Below are 10,667 nucleotides of genomic sequence, written 5' to 3'. Positions count from 1 at the left end.
ATATTCAGTTTTTTTTTGAGCTATTTTGCATGACTACTCTTGTCATCTGTTCTGCCAAATAACAAAGGGTATTAAATAATTGGAGTTGCACATTCTTTTTCATTCTTTCCTGCGTTTTCCCCTGACCTCTCATTTCGCACATAAAAAACTAAATTTAATTGAAAGTATTTTAGGCCTTTTATTAAGGTTGAGTTTCTGCCACCATATTTGTTAAGCTTCCCATGACTACAATCAACCTTGAACAACTTTACAGGAAAATTTCGAAAGGAAAACAAATTAATCAGAGAGTAGGTAACTGCAGATCATCCTCTTCTCTAGATACATAAAGCTCGTTGATGGTTGGAACAAGCTTTAGAGCCAGTCGTTTTCTAGTAGCCAATCCAAAAATCTCTGACAAATCGACATCTTGAACTTCTACTCCAGGAGGCAATTTCCAATCAAAGTGATACAACAAACGAGCCAATGAGAGCTCAATAGTCGCCAATCCAAGAGCGTAACCTGGACAACCTCTTCTCCCTCCTCCAAACGGTAGAAACCTAAAATCTTGTCCCCTGAAATCGATATCCTTCTCCATAAACCTTTCTGGATTATAGTCAAGAGGATTCTTCCATGACACCGGATCCCTTCCAATGGCATAGGTGTTGATTAGGACTCTAGTTTTTGCTGGTATTTCATAGTCATCGAGAGTGCATTTATCGATGGATTCTCGAGGTACTAGAAGGGGGACAGGGGGATGTAGTCGCATAGTCTCTTTTATTACTGCTTTCATATAGTGAAGATGTTGAACATCAAATTCTTCTACCTTTCCTTTGTTACCTGCAATTTTCCTTCATTTTATGCCTTTTCCAAAACACTTGGATGCCTAGCCAACTCTGTCATTGTCCATTCCAATGTAACTCCTGATGTATCTGTTCCAGCAACAAACATATCCTATAGTGTCAAAAGTATAATTGTGTCAGTAGTAGAAGAGTCTTGTACTCAAAAATGCTCAATGAAGTTCGATATGTAGATTTTAGAGCACTAATCTGTGTACGTTTAAATTCTAAGCTTCATGTGATAGCAAGGATAGTTTGAGACTTAAGTATGTTATGTCTCCCAAAATAATAAAAAAAGAAATGAATTTACATCTAAAAAACCATGTAAATAATTTTACACTACAACATAATTTAATGTGTAAAAGGTGGCTAGCCGCGAGATACACTTAAGCTTGTATAAAATTGAACAAGTAAAAATACGCATCTTATATGACAATTCATGTGAGATATGCACGTCCAATATGATAACTTTGTATTATGTCACGTCGAACGCACGTATCTATTTTTTCAACTTTATATAAGTTCAAGTGTTTACTTGTGTACAGCCAAAATTAAACGACATAAATATATATCAATCGAGACCAAATTAAAAAGACATGTTTATATATTAAGCTTAGAAAGAGACACTCATTTAGAAAAAAAAACGCTTGAATTGAAATGGAACGGATGTAGTAGATATCTAGATAGTAGAAGTACAACAACAACAACAACAATAACAAGCCCAGTATAATCCTATCATTTGGGGTCTGGGGAGGATAGAGTGAACGTAGACCTAACCCCCACCTTCAAAGGTAGGGCGGCTGTTTCCGAAAGATCCCCAGCTTAAGAGAGAAGAACAAGAGAGGAAAAACAAGAAAAACAAGACATAGGTCAGTAGAGCCAAGCATATCGAAAACAATATAAAAATATGAATAATGAGAGCGGGAAAGCCAGGGTAGGAAAGACTGAAAAGAAAGGAGCATTAACTACTATAGATAAATAGGATACCCAAAGTAAACCGGACCAATAAATATAAGCAGTAATTAAATGCAGAAATCAAATGAGCAAAACTACGACTACTATGGAGAAAAGATAAGCCACCTAGCCCACTATCTTAGTCTGAGTCCTCCACAGCCTCCTATCTAAGGTCATGTCCTCAGTGAGCTGCAAATGTGCCATATCATGTCTAATCACCTCTTTCCAATACTTCTTCGGCCTTCCTTTGCCCCTATTGAGACCGTCCATAGCCAACCTCTCACACCTCCGCACTGGAGCATCTGTGTCTCTCCTCTTCACATGCCCAAATCATTTCAGTCTCACTTCCCGCATCTTGTCCTCCACCGATGTCATTTCCACCTTGTCTCGGATATCTTCATTCCTAATTCTATCCATCCTAGTGTGCCCACACATCCACCGCAGCATTCGCATTTCCGCAACTTTCATCTTCTGAACATGAAGTTTCTTGATTGGCCAACACTCCGCCCCGTACAATAGAGTCGGTCTAACCACCACTTTGTAGAACTTGCCTTTGAGTTTTGGTGGCACTTTCTTGTCACACAGCACTCCGGAGGCGAGCCTCCATTTCATCCACCCTGCACCAATACGGTGTGAAACATCATCATCAATATCCCCATCTTCCTGTATAATAGACCCAAGATACTTGAAGCTTCTTTTCTTTTGAATGGCCTGGGTACCAAGCCTCACTTTCCCGTCAGCCTCACGCGGCAGGGCACTGAACCTGCACTCCAAGTATTTTGTCTTGGTCCTACTCAATTTAAATCTCTTAGACTCCAATGTCTGTCTCCAGCCTTCCAGCTTGTCGTTAACTCCGTTGCGAGTCTCATCAATCAGGACTATGTCATCCGCGAACAACATACACCAAGGCACCTCACCTTGTATTTGTCTTGTCAATTGATACATCACCAGGGCGAATAGAAACGGGCTAAGAGCTGATCCCTGGTGCAACCCCATCGTAATAGGAAAGTGCTCCCAGTCCCCTCCTACCGTCCTTACCCTAGTCTTAGCTCCATCATACATGTCTTTAATCGCTCTAATGTACACCACAGGTATACATTTCGCCTCCAAACATCTCCGTAGGACCTCTCTTGGCACTTTTTCATAGGCCTTTTCTAGGTCAATAAATATCATGTGTAAGTCCCTCTTTCGCTCCCTAGATAGTAGAAGTAAATCTAAATTAAGTGAATAAAGTTAACCAGTCATTTAAGATGCATTTTCCCACCACTTAAGCATGGAAACTGGCTTGTATTACATCAAGACGGACTCGGACGTGTATATTTATTTGTTTAATTTTATATAAATTTAAGTATTTATTTATACATATTCAAAGTTGAAAAATGTAGATACTAACTGAAGTCAAATTAAAGGACATGCTAGTGTATTATGCTTAGCAAAAAGAGTAAAGTATCAAAAAACACACCTAAATTATTCATTTTTTAAAATTTTATACCTAAACTATTGAGAATATAAGTTTTATATCTAATAAAGTTGTATATTCTCACAACTTTGATAAGAGGCAAATTATGACGATGTATATTACTTTTTTGTGAAATTTTCCTTGGTCCATTTTTGATTATTCAATATTGACTTAGGACAGACGATAAATAAATAAATAAATAAATAAATAAATAATGATCGGAGGGAGTATTTAATTCAATTTGTAAAAAGTTAAATCAAATTGATTTAAATAAACTGAAAAATAAATAAATACCAGAATAAGAGTTTTGAGATTGTCATCAGTGATGGGCACTTGAAGATCATCTCTTTTCTGAACCCTCAGCAATACATCAACAAAGTCCTCTGAAGCATCCCTCTTTTCATGATCTCTCTTTTTGATCATCTCATCACAAACCTCTCTCAAATCCTTCAAATTCTTCATCAATCTCCTCTTCATCCCACTCAACCAATTAACCCATTCCCAATCTGGAAAAAATCCCCTAAACAAAACCCCACTAACAACGCCTGTGTCTCCGTCAATACACTCACCAAATCCCTTTTTTCTTTCAATCTATGATCAATAAATCTCTTCCCGAAGGCCACCCTACACAAAATATCATTCGCTAGAGCGAAGAAAATCTGACTCATATCGAGTTCATTGTGAGAATGAGACGAGATCACTTTTATCTTACGGTTAATTCCCTCATCTCTTATGAATTGGAAAGAGTTAACTCGTTTTGAACTGAGTAACTCAGTAACGCAGATTTTTCTAGCTTGGCGCCAGTAAGGACCGTAAGGGGAAAAAGTGACATCGGAGCAACCGAAGGAAAGGTATTGAGCTGCGATGAGTTGTGGGCGACTGCAGAAGATATGATCGTATGTTTTGAGGATGAGTTCAGCGAGTAGAGGAGAAGAGATGATTAGAGTTGGGATTTGTTGGTGAAATTATAAGATTACAAATTACAATTGAAAAATAAAATGAAGAAATTAACTTCACTTCTTGGCTGAGGCGCGGATATCTCGCTCTCTTTAAGGAGATTCAAGCCCACTGCAGTAAATCTTTTCACTGGTCCAGCAGTAGTCCTCTTGACTTGTCCCCTCCAGGATACAACAGCCTTATCACAAAAATGTAACTCAACAAACTCTGGACAAGAGTTGAGTTTAAAGCTCTTCACAAAGAATACCTCCCTTCAACTAATAAGAACTCTCTTTTTTATATAAACTTAACTCTCTCAATTTTTTCTTCTCTTATATTTATTTCAAAACAAAGAAGACCTCTCTATTTATAGGAGAGAAAATCATACAAAGATGAAAAAATAATAGAATGCCATCATTATCATCATTTAGTGTACCATTATGATTTAGTGCACCATTATGATTTAGTGCACCACTTATTAGTGATAATTAGATTAAAAATACATAATAATATGATTTAGTGCACCACTTATTAGTGATAATTAGATTAAAAATACATAATGGAATGATTTAGTCTTGCACTAAATAAAGATGATAATGAAAGACATTTTTATGCACTAAAGAAAGAATAATAAAGATGACATTAAATGTCATCAATGGGCAATTGCTAAAATTGCAATTTAATAAAATGTTAAAATGTTCACACACTAACAATCCCCCACTCATTTTAATATTGTATAAGTGAGTTTATCAGCTGAAGGAAGATTACTATACATAATGAAGGTGTGCTCTGCATTGAACCTCCACTTAGTGAAACAATGACTTTTACTCTAGAGTCGTAGTGGTCTCAGACTTGAACTATGACTTCTTAAGGGACATAAAATATTACTACTCACACATAGTAATCAAGGTATTGTCACGAGCTTTATAAGCCAGCACATTACGGCCTTGTGCTATCCCGGTTTTATGAGTGCTTTTGAGAATAAGCCTAATTCTCATAGGAAGCGGCCTACTTCCATACTCACATAGGTGATATCTATCAAGAGTGCTCCTGTAAATTTAACACTCCACCCATACGGGCTACAGATTTTCATTAAGAGTTATTTAAACTCAACCTCCTCAATTCACTACAGGAAACAATGCACTCACATCATAGGGAGGGAATAAAAATAGTGCATTTTTTTCACAACAAGTCATCATATGATTCGTTTTTTCCATTGAACCTGGTTATAGGATCTCTAGTCTCCAAGTTGGGTTTCCTCATATATGACTCATGGATTTATAGGCTTCAATCCCATCCCCCTCGATGTGCTCCAGACCTTTTCTCTTGTTAAGGCCTTAGTAAGAGGATCTGCAAGATTTTCACAAGATTTGACATAATCAACATTAATGGTACCATTTGTCAAATATGATCTTACATTACTGTGTTTCCTCCTTATAGGTCTGGATTTACCGTTGTAATAACGATTTTGAACTCTACCAATTGCTGCAGTGCTATCACAATGAATTAAAATTGGAGGAATTGGTTTTTCAAAATAAGGTATTTGAAATAATAAATCTCTTAACCAATTCGCTTCCTCACTAGCTGAAGCTAAAGCAATTAGTTCAGCCTCCATGGTAGAGTTAGCAATTATAGTTTGTTTTTTTGATTTCCAACAAACAGCACCACCACCCAATGTAAAAATGTAACCAGTGGTAGAACAAGAATCACCTGCTAGAGTGTTCCAATCTGCATCAGAAAAGCCTTCAAGTACAGCAGGATATTTTTTATAGAACAAACCACAAGTTTTTGTTCCAATTAAATATCTCATAACTCTTGTTATAGCATGCCAATGTTCATTACCTGGCTTGCTAGTAAACCTGCTAAGTACTCCTACTGCATATGCAATATCAGGCCTAGTGCAATCAGTCACATATCTCAAACTTCCAATTACGCTAGCATATTCCTTTTGATTTATCACATCAATTTCACTTTGTATAGGAAACAAGTGTACACTTGAATCAAAAGGAGTTAAAACATGCTTGCAATCAAGAAAGTTATATTTTTTTAAAATTTTCTCAACATAATGTGACTGGTCAAGGAAAATTCCATCACATGTTCTAGTAATTTTTATTCCTAGAATAAAATTTGCCTTACCAAGATCTTTCATATCAAAATGGCTTCTAAGAATGTTCTTAGTATCATCAATAACATTCATATTCGAGCCAAAGATCAATAAATCATCAACATATAGGCAAATAATAACATGTGTATTATTCCAAGACTTATGATATATGCACTTATCACACTCATTTGTTTTAAAATCATTTTCAATCATGCAGAAATCAAACTTTTCATGCCATTGCTTTGGTGCCTGTTTCAAGCCATATAGGGATTTAGTAAGTTTACATACTTTGCTTTCTTGGCCTGCTTCAACAAAACCTTCAGGTTGTTCCATATAAATTTCTTCATTAAGTTCTCCATTTAAAAAAGCAGTTTTTACATCCATTTGATGAATATGCAAATCAAAAATTGCAGCCATAGCAATTAAAAGTCTAATGGATGTAATTCTTGTAACCGGAGAAAAAGTATCAAAAAACTCTAGGCCTTCTAGTTGCTTAAATCCTTTAGCAACTAGTCTAGCCTTATATTTATCGATTGATCCATCTGGTTTTAACTTTTTTCGTAAGACCCATTTGCAACCAATTGTTTTACAACCTGGTGGTAAATCAACTAACTTCCAAGTTTTATTAGAAATTAGTGATTCAATTTCATCATTTACAGCCTCTTTCCAAAAAATAGAATCATACGAAGATAAAACTTCTTGTAAAGTGAAAGGGTCATCTCCAACATTAAAAACATAAAAATCAGGCCCAAAATCTTTTTCTACTCTAGCTCTTTTACTTCTTCTTAACTCAAAATCATCAATCTCTTTATTTTTTAAAATGGAAGAAGAAGAACTAGGTAGTGATAAAATATTTTGTTCAATTCTTTGACCCCCACTATTTTTAGAATCAAAAGGAAATTTATTTTCATGAAAAATAGCATCACCTGATTCTATTACAATATTATCTTCAAGATTAAAAAATCTATAGGCTGTACTATTTGAAGCATAACCAAGAAAAGCACAAGTAGTAACTTTCTTACCCAATTTTGTAACTTTGGGATCCATTAGCCTCACAAAGGCTAGACAACCCCAAACTCTTAGATATCCCAAATTTGGCTTATGACCTTTCCACAACTCAAAAGGTGTTAGTTTAGTCTTTTTATGAGGCACTCGATTTAACACATAACACGCAGTCAAAATAGCTTCACCCCAAAAATTCAAAGGTGCATTTGACTCAATAAGCATGGCATTAGTCAATTCAATCAAAGTTCTATTTTTTCTTTCCGCTACACCATTAGATGAAGGTGAATAAGGAGGAGTAGTTTCATGAATTATTCCCAATGATCTAACAAAAGAATTAAACTCATTTGACTCATATTCACGGCCTCTATCACTTCTAATTCTTTTTATTTTCTTCCCAAACTGATTTTCAACCTCATGGAGAAAAAATTTAAAATTTTCAAAAGCATCACTTTTATTTTTCATTAAGTAAACATATGTAAACTTAGAAAAATCATCAATGAAAGTGATAAAATATCTATTTCCTCCACGAGTTAAAATTCCTCCAAGTTCACAAATATCAGTGTGAACTAATTCTAATAAATCAGTTTTTCTTTCAACTTTAAAATGAGGCCTTTTAGTGATTTTTGCTTTACTACAAGCTTCACACTTTTCAAAATTCTTTTTAATCACTGGGATTAATCCTAAATTACTCATGATTCCAACATAACGATCATTAATATGACACAAACGAGCATGCCAAAAATTAGTAGAAGAAAGCATGTAAACAGAAGTAGAAATTTTATTCATTTCAACATTCAGTTTAAACATCCCATCACAAGCATACCCCTTTCCCACAAAAATACCTTTTTTCACAATTACATATTGATCAGATTCAATAATTTGTTTAAAGCCTGCTTTATTAAGAAGAAAACTAGACATCAAGTTTTTTCTCATGGAAGGAGTATAAAGTACATCTTTCAAAGTTAATATCCTTCCAGAGGTAAAACACAATTCGACATCTCCCGTTCCAAGCACTTGAGTAGTATGAGAATCACCGAGCATGATGGTTTTGGGCTCTCCAAAAGGAATATATTTTTTAAACCAATCTTTGTCATAACAGACATGACGGTTTGCACCAGAATCAGCCCACCATCCATCAACATTCTCAACCATGTTTATGTCTGTAATCATTGCCACAAAAGGCTCTTCGGTAACGTTTGCCTGAGGTATAGGACCACGTTTCCGGTATCTGCAAAATCGAGCAATATGCCCACTCTTGCCACAGACAAAGCACGGTCCTTTATCATAAACTTGTTGATTTTGTGCTTGGCTATTTTCACCATTATTTTTCTTGGGTAGTCTACCATTATTTTTCTTGAACTTTTTCTTCTTAGGCTTCAAAGAGGTATTTTTGTTAGATTTAGGAGTAACATATTTTGAAGTAACTAAATTTACCTTCGTTGTGATGTTGCTCTCTTCATTTTGTAAAAGTGCATCTTGGCCCCTTGCCTCCTCTTCCATGCGGATTTTCATGATCAAAGTCTCAAGAGAGGTTTCCTTTTGTTTGTGGCGCATAGTTTTTTGAAACTCCTTCCATGAAGGTGGAAGTTTGTCTATTATGCCACAAACAATAAGGTTGTCTCCAATTTTGACTTCCTCGAACCTGAGCTCTCCAACGATCATTATAAAATTTTGAGCTTGGTCTATCACTGATTTATCATCCACCATTTGGAAACAAAAAAATCGACTAGCAGCATATTTTTTCGCTCCAGCTTCTTCGGTATCATATTTACTCTGCAATGCTTTCCATATTTTCTTTGCACTAGAGTAAGTTCTATCATAATAATCATAAAAATTATCAGATAGACAATTCAGAATATAATACCGACACTTATAGGAATCATTATTGTACTTTTCCACTTTCTCTTGATGAGAAATAAGTTCATCATTATCCATGGAGAGGATGTCAACTTTATTAGGATTTTTTTGAGTTAACACATATGAAACATTGAGAAGACTTAAGTAGAAAAGTACTTTACCCTTCCATCTCTTGAAATGATTACCATTAAACCGAAATGGTTTGTTTAGATCTCCCATCTTGATATCCGCGGATTTTTCAATTGTAGCCATAATGAATCTCCTTAAAATTGTTGGTGAAATTATAAGATTACAAATTACAATTGAAAAATAAAATGAAGAAATTAACTTCACTTCTTGGCTGAGGCGCGGATATCTCGCTCTCTTTAAGGAGATTCAAGCCCACTGCAGTAAATCTTTTCACTGGTCCAGCAGTAGTCCTCTTGACTTGTCCCCTCCAGGATACAACAACCTTATCACAAAAATGTAACTCAACAAACTCTGGACAAGAGTTGAGTTTAAAGCTCTTCACAAAGAATACCTCCCTTCAACTAATAAGAACTCTCTTTTTTATATAAACTTAACTCTCTCAATTTTTTCTTCTCTTATATTTATTTCAAAACAAAGAAGACCTCTCTATTTATAGGAGAGAAAATCATACAAAGATGAAAAAATAATAGAATGCCATCATTATCATCATTTAGTGTACCATTATGATTTAGTGCACCATTATGATTTAGTGCACCACTTATTAGTGATAATTAGATTAAAAATACATAATAATATGATTTAGTGCACCACTTATTAGTGATAATTAGATTAAAAATACATAATGGAATGATTTAGTCTTGCACTAAATAAAGATGATAATGAAAGACATTTTTATGCACTAAAGAAAGAATAATAAAGATGACATTAAATGTCATCAATGGGCAATTGCTAAAATTGCAATTTAATAAAATGTTAAAATGTTCACACACTAACAGGATTTGACCGAGTTGAAGGTGGATGATCGGACCGAGTTTTTGAGAGATATGGAAGAAGGTGTGGTGTGGCATATCAGTGAGGAGATGGAGATGACCGATTAAGGGTAGAGACGATGGAGGAGATGGTGGAGTGAGTAAAAGCCGACGACGACGTCGACTTCGAATGTTGTAAAAGAAAATAGTGAAACATATAAGTGCTAGAAGTACAACTAATTGCAGAATTGATTCTTCCATTTCTTCTACTTTTTTACTTTTTTTGATTTTGGGGTATTGTTAGTTTAAATGTGCTTACTCTATATGGGGAGTGATGCAAGACTTTGGAATTTTTGAACAAAACATCACGGTAGTTGGGCAGAAGGCTGATCCTCTATAAATATAAATAGATTAAAAATTTATTCACTCTTATAATCAACATTTAAATATTATAATTAATACTAAGCAAAAACTATATAATTTATTAATATTATTATTAATCTTTAAGAAGTACTTGAGTTGTCTTTGTGCCTTTTCTTCATCCACCAAAGAGATTTCCAGCAAAATCAAGTTAATTACGAATCATAGAGTATTTGAAC

General features: G+C 34.9%; 1 pseudogene; it reads right to left on the bottom strand.

The window, feature by feature from the left end:
* Window positions 1-153: 153 nt before the first annotated feature.
* Window positions 154-10,457, bottom strand: LOC129882458 (tryptamine 5-hydroxylase-like; annotated as a pseudogene).
* Window positions 10,458-10,667: the final 210 nt, after the last annotated feature.

Source organism: Solanum dulcamara, chromosome 3 (genome assembly GCF_947179165.1).
Source record: "Solanum dulcamara chromosome 3, daSolDulc1.2, whole genome shotgun sequence".
NCBI lineage: Eukaryota > Viridiplantae > Streptophyta > Magnoliopsida > Solanales > Solanaceae > Solanum > Solanum dulcamara.
Note: the sequence above shows the minus strand (reverse complement) of the source record. Positions and strands in the feature narration are given on the sequence as shown.